An 11,374-nucleotide genomic window follows, 5' to 3' on the forward strand; every position below is an offset into this window, starting at 1 on the left:
AAAAAAAAAAAAAAAATCTTTTCTACACGTCTCCTTCTGTTAAGTCTTCCAACCATGGAATTTCCTGTCAATTCCTGCTAAACGTTAACAGTATTTTCAAGAACACTCTGCTTATTCCTATTCAACAAAACTACTAATGTATTATTCTAATGTTACTTACAATACAAAGTGCATTACAGAGTGCTTACAGTATAGTCAACAACAAGCAGAAATTACTTGCAAGTGGTAATAGTCCTGCCCCTCTTGGCAGCCAAAACGTAACCATGTAACCATGATTCATAAATGGCTGGATATTTAATGTGTTAATAAATAAAAATAAAATAAAAATCCACAGATACCAAAATTATCTGCCTATTCTGCCTAGAGTTACAGAAGATATTACAATGATATTAGCAATGCAGAAATTACCTGATGTAATGCCAGCAAGCTGCATTACCCTTACATTATTCTTCCTTCTCAACAGTTAGTAAATAATGAACACTGTCTTCCAGAATGTTTTTGAACATCCACCAAAAGCTATTCTAAATCCACAATAAAAAGGCAAAATGCAACCTTGTTAAAATGTTGTCTTCACATATATACAGCCAGTCTTTACTAGCACGTATACATATGTTTTTGGGCGCTTGAAGATCTCTTCATCATTTTTTTTTGTCTCTTCAGAAAAAAAGAAAATATTTATGCAGAAATATGGGACAGAAGGATAGATAGAAGAAAAAAAAAAAAAAACCTTCCAGCTTTATTTGATTATTTAATAAATAAGTGAATAACATGTAAGAGACATGTTCTTCACATAGGAATGCACCAGGAAAACCACAATTATGCTTACAGCTGTTTAGCACTCTTCCTACCTTCTCTTCTGTCAAGTACTTTAAGCACAGAATGCTTAAACATGTTGGGATTAAGCACACAGTTACAAGCAGCCTTCTTCACTTTTCAGTTATCTGTTAAAGGCTATTCATGCTCTCAATCCATACTTTTCAGATGGGAAAAAGCAAAAACTGAAAGTTCAGATCACCGTAGTAGGGAACGCATTGTCTTTACAGACCTTAAGCAAGATAAGATTTGGGAGTGTGATTGTTCTGATAAAACCCTAAGGACAAGCCTAGGTTAGTTGCTTGGAATAGTATTTCTTTCACAGGCACAAGAAGACAAGTAACAGTTGAATTATAAACACAGCAGACAAATGTACAAAAAGTATATAGGACCAATAATTAAAATAATGAATACTCAAGTTAGAAACAAGACACTTCTAATATTAAGCGAATGAAATACATTAACCTTTTCATACTTTCACTCATGGAAAAGACTAAAGATTACAAACATATTAGCTGTCCTTCATGATTACTTCTCTGTAGTTTTATGAGACCTTAAAAAAAGTATTTATCTCAAGCAGTATCTGATTAAAAAAAAAGTCTCCACTTTGAAAACTAACAATACTAGAATTGTTGTTCTGAATTTTTTCATAGTACATTGTTTTGCATATATTTATAACATTTTCATAATCAGTCACATGTTTCCCCCTACTCTCCCCATTCTCTTACACTTTAAAAATTACCACTCATATCCGAAAATATAAATTCTCTTAAAGTGTTCTTCTGGAAGTTTCATGCTAAGTAAAGTAAAAGAAGTTACTTTGTTTTTCATCTATTAGGGTGTAAAACTGCTTGCAAATATCATGTCAATTTATTATTGTAAAATCTATATTCTCTTGTATTTTTTTCTGAATGTGAGACTTCTACTTAGAATGAATTTCATAATGTAATCTTCCACCTTCAAAATCTGTTATACTATGGATTATTTTTGCCACAGCACTGTTCCTTTTCTAAAGGTTAGAATTTCAACATCACTTCATGGAAGAATATTTCCATACTCATCACAATACGTTACTGATGTCCTGAACTTCAAAAGCGGCAATAGTACTGTTCCTGCACATTATGAGGCTGCACTTGAGTCATCATCTTAACATTCCTTTGTCCTTACAATGTTTTCTTCTGCTTGCTCAGGAGGAAAACATTAAGAATTATTCTGAATTAATGACATCCTATATCAGAGGGTCAATTATATTTATACTTGACAAAACCTTGCTTAGAGGAAGAGGTACAAAGGAAAAGCATACAGCTAAAAAGGGACAGAAATAGATCTAATCATTAGATAAGAGGGAGCGTTTCCTCTATGGTCACAGGATTCCGTAAGAGTTAAACTGGATATGGTTGCCATGGAGCTAAGACTCCCATAGAAAAAAAATTACAGCATTTTGAAACATTTGTTGGAAGCACACAGGCAGCTAAATAAATGACAGTGCACCACTTTCAGACTCTATTAGGTCACTTAAATTCTACCTGCAAGTGGAAAATTGAGGGTACAGTTTTTAGGCTTTATCACTTATTTCTCTGAAAGGGCGGTTCAGTACTGCAAGAGTTTCCACAGGGTAGTATTCAATGCACCAGCCCTGTTGGAGCTCAAGAAATGCTTGGACAAGAAATATGGTTTGGTTTTTGGGTGATCCAGGATTTGAACCTGGTAATCCTCCTGGGTCCCCTCAAATTAAGGTTATTCTATGATTATATTTCAACCAAAGACTTTTTGATTTTTGTCTGAGAACTGTAAGGAAGTTTCATGTGCAAGACTACATCATTCTAATTGAATCTTTTTTCTATTAGAAGTAATAAGTAAACTGTAGGATATGGTTTAAAATGCACGTAAATGAAAAAAAGATAAATTTGTATTTAGTCTTTCAAATTCTTTGGAACTGCATTTCTGCTATTGAATTTGATCACATAAATGGCATCCCATGCCTAAAAGTCTTTTAATGTAAAAATTACCCTTCAGTAGCTGGGCAAGACAGTCTAATGAAATCTCTTTGTTTTCTGTCTCAGATGTGGTTAATAATGCTCCAGGAAAAGTGTTTTCTGACAGATTTACTCATAAGGTTAAACTTTTAGTACATCTTCTTTTTTTTGTTTTTAATACTAAAGGCATGGTGATAAGACATAGTTTCATTTTCTGGGAAATTTTTAGTCTAAGCTAGTCTACAGTCCACAGAAATAAATTACCATGTGGTCAGGGAAAAGAACCATACAGCAGTTAAGCTGTGATTCTACCCTCATGGCACCTGACTGTCTTTTCTAGCTTCATCACAAGTTTTCATCATGTGCATGAGTCATTTAACTTTAGGACTACCCTGGATCTCCACTAGATGTGGGTAAAAATATCTCACTATCTCATGTTACAAGTTTAAGCATATTAAAAGTATGACATCCATGTAAATCAGAGACTTGCTGACTTTTGCTTTTAACACTGCATTGTTCATAAACAATTACTGATTGTAAATGCCCTTTTTGTTACTTAAGGATGATTCTGCAAGTGACAGACATCTGGCTAACGTTGAAGCTTTGATTTGGAAGGTTTGGGATTACAGACAAGCTACAGCAGTATTTCAAATTCCACCTTCTGACTTGATAGTAAAAACTTTTTTGCTTGTTGATTTTGTTTCAGACAGTATGCCTCTCACACAGTCTTACACCATGTGCACTATAGAGCTGTTAGAGAAAGCACTGTTAAAACCAAGTCAGTAGTAACAGATAGTCATGTTAATAGACTGTTATTCTCCAGTTTATTTACCTCTCATGTTACTCATCACTTATCTATTACCAAAAAAAAAAACAAGAAGGCATACAACAAGATTCTATAATGAAAAACATGAGATTTTAGAATTATTTATATTTCATATTGAAATACATTCTAGAATGATGGAACAGTTCATTGGTTCCAGAGAATAATTTGCTAGAGACACAGCTGTCGTTTTTCTCTCAAGTAAAAGGCCTTAAAGCTTTATGTTCAGGAACAGAAATCAGAGAAGTATCAAAAGAGAAACAGATTTCCTCAAAATAAAGAGAAATTTCAACCATTATAAACTCTTTACCTGCTGTTATCAGATTTACATGAGCAATGTCTCTGAAAAGGATAAAATGAAAATAGAGGCAACAGAGCATAACTTTATCTCAAGGAATACATGAAGGTCTGTAGAAGTTCTATTCACATGTGTAAAATAAATTAGTTTATAACTGTGGTGAAAAGTATCGATACATCTCAAGAATGTCATTTCAAGCACTTCAAGCAAATCATCAATTTTTTTTTTATCCATAGATTTAATCTTCCCTATGATGCTATAAAAGATAAAATATATTCCTGGAATCATTTCCTTCTGAAAAAAATGAAAATTTAACTTCTTTCAGAATTAAATGCAAACAGAAATTCAGCCATCAAAAGAAGGAAAATCAAAAGCAATGCAAAGTTTCTCCCTAGTCAGCTCAACATGTAGACTGGGAACTACTTGAGTACTTGACATTTCACTACTTTCTCTATACTGCTAGAAAGAGTACACCACACTGGCTCAAAACACAATATTTAACTCTATAGCACATCTTCAGAAAATGTAACGGCCTCTTCTATATTAGTACCTTACCAGAAAATACCTCAGCCTAACATAAGGTACATAACAGGCCAGAACTGTTCCCAGCAGACAAGGTAAGGTCATGCTGAGGCACTATTTCAGCTGTATGTACCATACGTACATAAGCTGTGCTCTTCCACTTCATTTCAAGGCTAGAGAAATGACTATGGCTTTATGGTTTACTAATATAGTCACAGGCTTTCCAGCCTTTAGAAAAGGGCTAACGACGTAGATGGTATCTTTTAAGGTAGGTCACTATGTTCAATTTATATAATTTAGAACATGAGTAGTCAAGCAGAGAGGAGAATTGAGCCAAGACAAAGGGAGAATTGTGTGATCTTGGACACTGGAATAATAAGAAAGGATTTAAATTGAACAATAAAAATAATTCCATGCTGACAAAAAAATGACTGAAATACATCTATAAGATCTCAGTATAGAAGGTGAGAAAATCGTGGCCAAGGAAAGAGTTTTATGTCAGCGTCCAGAAACTCCATAGAATCAGATGAAGTTCTTATCTATGTTTATACAAAATAACTCTCCTTTAAAGTCCTCCTTATTCTTCTTTATCTTCTATAAAGGCAAGATAATGTTGTGAGGGAATAAAAGATCCAGTCACTTGTAAGTAATCTAAACAAAGTCAGATTGTTTATTCCAGCAAAGTCATACCTGAGAGGGAGTAGAATTATTCCTTACAAATACACTGATGGGTCACAGTGTTGGTATACATGAAAAAAATGTAATACATAAATACATTTAAGCTGAAAAGCTGAAGTAAGTTTCAAATTGCTAGACAAAAGGATGTTAGATCTTAGCAAGGAAAAAGATATAACTAGCTTTAAAATTCTTTCATTCGAAACTTCAATTAAAAATGGATTCAATGGCTCCAATATTCCTTCCAGTATACTATACTCCTATGATAAGAAATAAGCAAATATTCCCACATTAAATAAAAGCAACTGCTTTGGGACTAACCCAAGCAAAGATAATTCAGGCGGATGCTCTGTGATTAAAAAAACAAAAAAACTCCACAAAAATAAACAAAAAAAAAAATCAAGTGCTAACAAATCATACAGAAAAAGATTGACTCAGTGACTATAACTATGCAAAGTACCATATCTGTTTGTTACATCTCTTTCTCTTCTATATTCAGGAAGATTTACTCCTCCTCAGACATCTCAAAATCTCCTTTTCCTTCCATGTTCACCTGCAGCCTGTCCAGTTACTGATCAAGAAAAGTTCTTTGTATCACAGAATGTATTGTATTCCTCTTTTTGTATAGCACCAAGCAAATCCTAGTCCTTGTCTGGATGCACGAGTGTTATACAGTTTTAAATCAAAACCCTCAAATACCAAAACACTGCTTGTGAAGATATTCAACATATGCAGTCACAGGCACCAGACAAAATTTTCCTTGCATACAGTAATAGCTTGATGAAGAGTTGTGAACATTCTCAGAGTCTTTCTTCAGAGCATATTAATTATGCTAAGTTCAGTTTTTCTGTTGTAGTTCACTTGATATAAATCTCTCCAGTTTGGCCAAGTAATTTCATTGGTCTGAAATTACCACTGCTTACCATACCATAAGGATGGCTGTACTACTTATTTAATATTGAATCATAATTTTTCAAACAAAACTGTCTATAAATGTAGAAATAAAAATTCTGATTAGCTTTGCCTATCCAGCATATGCATTAGTATCTTCCTTTTTGAATCTGTAAGCTTTTATGTTATCCACTTCTGCCTCTTAAATACTTATTAGGCAACAGTACATTTTCATCACATGTAACTACAAAGGACTGACCTTTATACACAGTCTTATGTCAAATTTTATCTAGTCCTGCATCTGAACACGACACTAACTTGCAATTAAATGTAAAGTCACAACCTGCAGCCACTAATATAATCTCAACTAGTAGTTGCAAGATCCATCAGACAAAGTAACCAGAGTGAACAGCAATTTTTATATGTATTTCTTATAAAGGGCATTGTAAATAATTTTTATAATGGCAGATAGCGACAGGACAAGAGGAAATGGCTTTAAACTGGAGGAGGGTAGATTTAGGAATAAAATCTTTACTGAATTTCTGTTCCAGCTGATACACTGGAACAGGTTGCCCTGTGAGGCTGTTGAAGCTCCCTACCTGGGGGTATTCAAGGCCAGGCTGGATGGAGCTTTGAGCAACCTGGTCTAGTGGGAAGCAGGGGCCTATAGCAGGGAGGTTGGAACTAGATGATCTTATATGTCCCTTCCAACCCAAACCATTCCATGAATCTATGATTCTATGAACACTGCAACAGTAGAAGAAATGCTCTGGGAGAAGCAGGTGTTGCTACTGCTTCAGACTGATATTTTCAGACAGTATCACATTATCTAACATTGTCATAGGCAGCATTTCTCAAATACAGTAACTCGCCATCCTGTGTATATTCAAAATGCTTAAAACTCATCAGTCAAAACACTATCTTTGTAGTTATGAAAAACATTAGTATAAAAACGTACAGAAACAAAGATCATTTCAAGAAACTAAACAAAGGTCAGTCATATGTGCCAAGAACTCTAACACTGCCACCAAAACAAACAGCACCTGGAAAATGACTTGATGTGATGGATTAATTCACGTACTGCCAAAGCTCACTACTTTTGCTATATTGTATAATGCTCATTTCTCAGTAAGGAATTACTGTGATTTTACCCCTGCCCTCTAGAGCAGCTCTTGAAGAATAGCTCAATGACTTCCAGTTTACTGTCAGAACACCTGGCTCAAGAAACAATAGGAGAAAAAAACAGTACAGAGAACCTTGTATGTTAATCCTGTCTAAAGGTAGCTAAGTTATACAGCTGGCTGACAGGGTGTTTCCCTGTGGTTTCCCCAGGGTGCTGAAGATTCTTCTAGGGATGCTCACAAAAAGTTGGATATTTTCAGGAAGTAGCTTAAGGCTGGGATAATTTTCTATCAGCTTCCATGTCATGTCTGAATTCTGTTACTACTAGTCAGTTTCTTTAAACTAGCGATAAAAACGGATGTGAAAGATAGAAGAAAAATGTATTAAGATAAAGCTAGTTTACAAGAACATGACAGAGCTGTACCATCACACATTTCATTTTTAAGCAGCACTAGAACAATTCTCCTGACATAACAAATTACCTATAACAAAACATCACTATAATCTAGCAATTTTTTTTTTTTTTTAAGAATTTTTCCCTCTATTTTCTATGTTGTGGTGAACAAATATCACACTTCAGAATTCTGCAATTTATGATTCTAGATGATCTTCATATTGGCCAGGATTGAAAAGGTCATATTACCACTCTAATTGACAAGTTAAGCCTTATATATGAGGCCTTATTTAGTCAATGATGTTATTTAAGCCTAAGGTCAATCGTGAGAGATGACGACTTGGGAAGATCCCTAGCAAATAAAAATAGATGAGTCTTTCTAACAAAAACAAACTCTTGTTGTGAAATAAAAACGACATGCTCAGGATGAATCTAGAATATTCCATACCAGTAAGCTTCCTGATTTGGAAATTAATCACAGAGAGATGACACTCCTTGATTCAACTATTCTCAGAGTGAATTTTTTCCCCCACCAGTAACAAGGCACCAATGGATAGAACTTTACAGTTTGTTGTTTGTTCAGTAACATGACAAAAACTACACTGGTTAGCAGTAAAGGACCATCTTCAATAATTTATCTGCAGTTAGGCTAGCTAACCCATTCATCAAATCCTGGCATTTCAAAACAAAAATGAACAAAAGCCTGAGTAAGAAAAGCCTTTTCTCTCTCTTCTGATAGAGTACTCCCCAATGAGGAAAAATATGAATATTTATCACCTCAATTTAAACTTCCCACTGAGGAAGGCATTTTGATAATCTCCTTGCAAACTACATTTGCAATCTCACTGCATAACAACTCAGAGAACTGAAATAACAGGTGGGAGAAATACTGTACACATCAATGATGAAGAAAATAACCTCACATTCTATACTTCTCTCTGGAAACAGCATTATATACATTTCCATGAAAATAACTAGTTAGTGTTTCATCCTATAGTAAGCACTTCTCTTCTAAAACAAAAATTTAAATTGACATGCTTCTAATTACAGAAGTTTTTAAAAAATGCTATTATACTTAATTCCATTTTGTATGTACAAAGAAAATATTTCTGTTCCCATGTTCATAAAATTCAAATTACTTTTTAAAATTTTATATACATTAAGAAAATACACCAGCATCTTTACTAAGGTAAAAAAAGAAAAGCATAAGGAAAAAAAGATTTTATGGTCTTGAATTGACATAAATTCAAAGGTAATCATATTATCCAAATATTCTAAATTCACATCAACTAGCACAGTATGAGACGCAACATCACTTAATTTTACAGGTTGCAGAATTTTGGATACCCGCGTATCACAGTCTTGGTAAGGAACCTATTCCTAATACCAACCTGACCCTCTTCTGACACATCTCCCTACTGTACCTTCAGGTCCTGTTGCTGTCACCAGGGAGATCAGCACTTGCCCTTGTACTCCATAGGCAGTAATGAGGTCACCTCACCCTCAGCCTTCTGTTCTGTAAGCTGAACAAACCGAGTATCTTTAACTGTTCCTTGTAAGTCACATCATCACCTAGTTGTATTCATGCCCTTCTTTGGACATTGCCTAGTATTTTTATACCCTCTTATACTGCGGAGCCCCAAACCACACACAATGCTTGAGGTGAGGCTGCACCAACACTGAGCATAGTGGAATAATTATTTATTTTGATCAGTTAACTATACTGCACTTAATCCAGGATGCTGCAGGTCCTTTTGTCTGCCAAGGCATACTGATGACTCATTGAGCTTTCCATCACTTCAAATGCCCAGATCTCTTTCTGCAGGGCTGCACTGCAGCCACTCATCCCACAGACTAAACATACATCCAAGATTACACCATCCCAAATATAAAATCCTGCATTGCTCTTGGTAAATTTCATACTTTGTGATTGCCCAAGGCTAGTACTCAGTAATCAAGCACACAGTTATTTCACCCACGTAGGAAGGTTTTAACTTAGAGTAGAGCCAACTAAAAATTTTACCTAAGACAGTCACAAAAGATCCACTACAGTAAGTAGAGAAAACTGCTGAGTGATTCAGCCATCAAAAGTGCGCGTCACCAGTCAATTCACATAATATGATTTATATAAGATTTCCTAAACTACTTTCACATGAGGAAATAATACAATCAAAATAAAGATAATAAGAGCTGAATACCACATTATTTGGATAAGACTATTTTTAAGAGATCTGCAAAACCTAAGTAAGCAAGCAAAGAGATTACAGAGACAAATTCAGTCTACAGCAAATCAGAAATCTTACAGGAAAGGTTTAGGGTTTGCAAATTTTAAAGTTAATTTTTCTTCTACACGTTTAAAAAAATCTTGTTCCTGATTAATCCTAATGTATGTGATTAACACATACAAAATAAAGGAAAAAATATAAAGTTCTAAGCGAAGTCTTGGAATATATTTTTAATGTAATCATTACTTACTTCCACTGATAGTGACTGATCAGGAAGCCACAACTTATTAATCCTTATTAGTACTTTTTTCCAGTTATAGTGAGTATTTAATACAGTCTACATACCTATGGTATAAAAAAGAAAAAATGTAGACATATCACGCATAGACTAATGTCTCCTAAACTCTACTCTTCATAATTTTGACTACATGGAAACTAGAAAATCTATTGATTTTCGTGTTTTAGAAAATGCCACCAAAACAGGCACATATTGTAGTAGAAAGTTTAACTAGAATTTGGAACATAATACTGTCAGTGATTTGGAAAGATGTTTTAATTTTTTTAATTGTTGTTTTAAAATCAAAACTTAGCAAGTGTACCAACAGTTCTACACATCAAACATTTTCCGAATTCTACAAATTACTGATATTAAATACCTTTAATATGCACCAAGTACATGTGCATTCTGGGAATTTTCCATGTAAAGAGATTATGACACAGTACGATGAACTTCAGAGGGAGTCTTGGGAGATGGAAGTCATTTGGCCTTAAGCATTTTAGTGAACCACCTAAGGCATTTTAATTTGTATTCTAAGCGTGATGTTCCTTGTACTCCCTTTTGGATATGATACTGCTGGTGCAATTTGAAAGCACATTAAATCTTCAATGGTTTAAATTAGTTCTGCAGCTGCTGCTGAACAGCTGGTTGAAGTCTGAGTTAAGTTCTATTGTTTGTACAAGTAATTAATAAAGGATTTTATTTAGGTTGATTCCCTTGTGCTTTCTTTTCTTTACATTATTGACAAGAATTCACATTGTTACATTTGGGTCAAAGGATGTTGATATTCTGGTGTTGGTGAAGCTACCTGAATCCTAAAGTAACCAGAATACTCAAGACTGAAAGAGATGTTTGTTGTGAGCTAAAAACAGCCCAGGCTTGTACTGACTACTCATCTTACTGAGGAACCAGCACTTGCTTAGTTGTATAAAAACCCAGTAGAAGGAAGAAATCTGATATTACTACTGAATCTTTCAACGTATTCTGCTGTTTAAGCTGCCTCTCCTCACAATACACCAGAAGAATGAACAGGAAAAAGAGGTAACCTGATCAACAGACTGATCACCAACTCCCATTCACATCTAAGCCAAATCTGGCAAGACAGTGTTGACCAATAGCAGGCGCACAACTGCCGATAAACTCTTATGAGTATGTATCATACTGCAGGTGAGACGCTACGGAATAGAAACATTTTTTTCCTGTAGACTTTTGTAATTCCTATGCATGTATCAATTTTGAATTACTTTAGACACACTAGAAGGATACTACAAATTTGCTAATTACATTTTTTAACATTCCTGGAAACTGTTTTTTCTAAAATTACAGTAGTTACCCAAGCAAAGTGAAAAAATGGCTTT

At 34.5% G+C, this 11,374-nt stretch overlaps 1 protein-coding gene across 1 annotated transcript in view; it reads right to left on the reverse strand.

Moving 5' to 3' along the window:
- The window catches only part of LOC100544338 (ryanodine receptor 3-like), an 85,189-nt gene that overhangs the window by 16,413 nt on the left and 57,402 nt on the right, over positions 1 to 11,374 (reverse strand). The window lies entirely within an intron of this gene.

This window comes from Meleagris gallopavo, chromosome 5 (assembly GCF_000146605.3).
Source record: "Meleagris gallopavo isolate NT-WF06-2002-E0010 breed Aviagen turkey brand Nicholas breeding stock chromosome 5, Turkey_5.1, whole genome shotgun sequence".
Classification (NCBI taxonomy): Eukaryota; Metazoa; Chordata; class Aves; order Galliformes; family Phasianidae; genus Meleagris; species Meleagris gallopavo.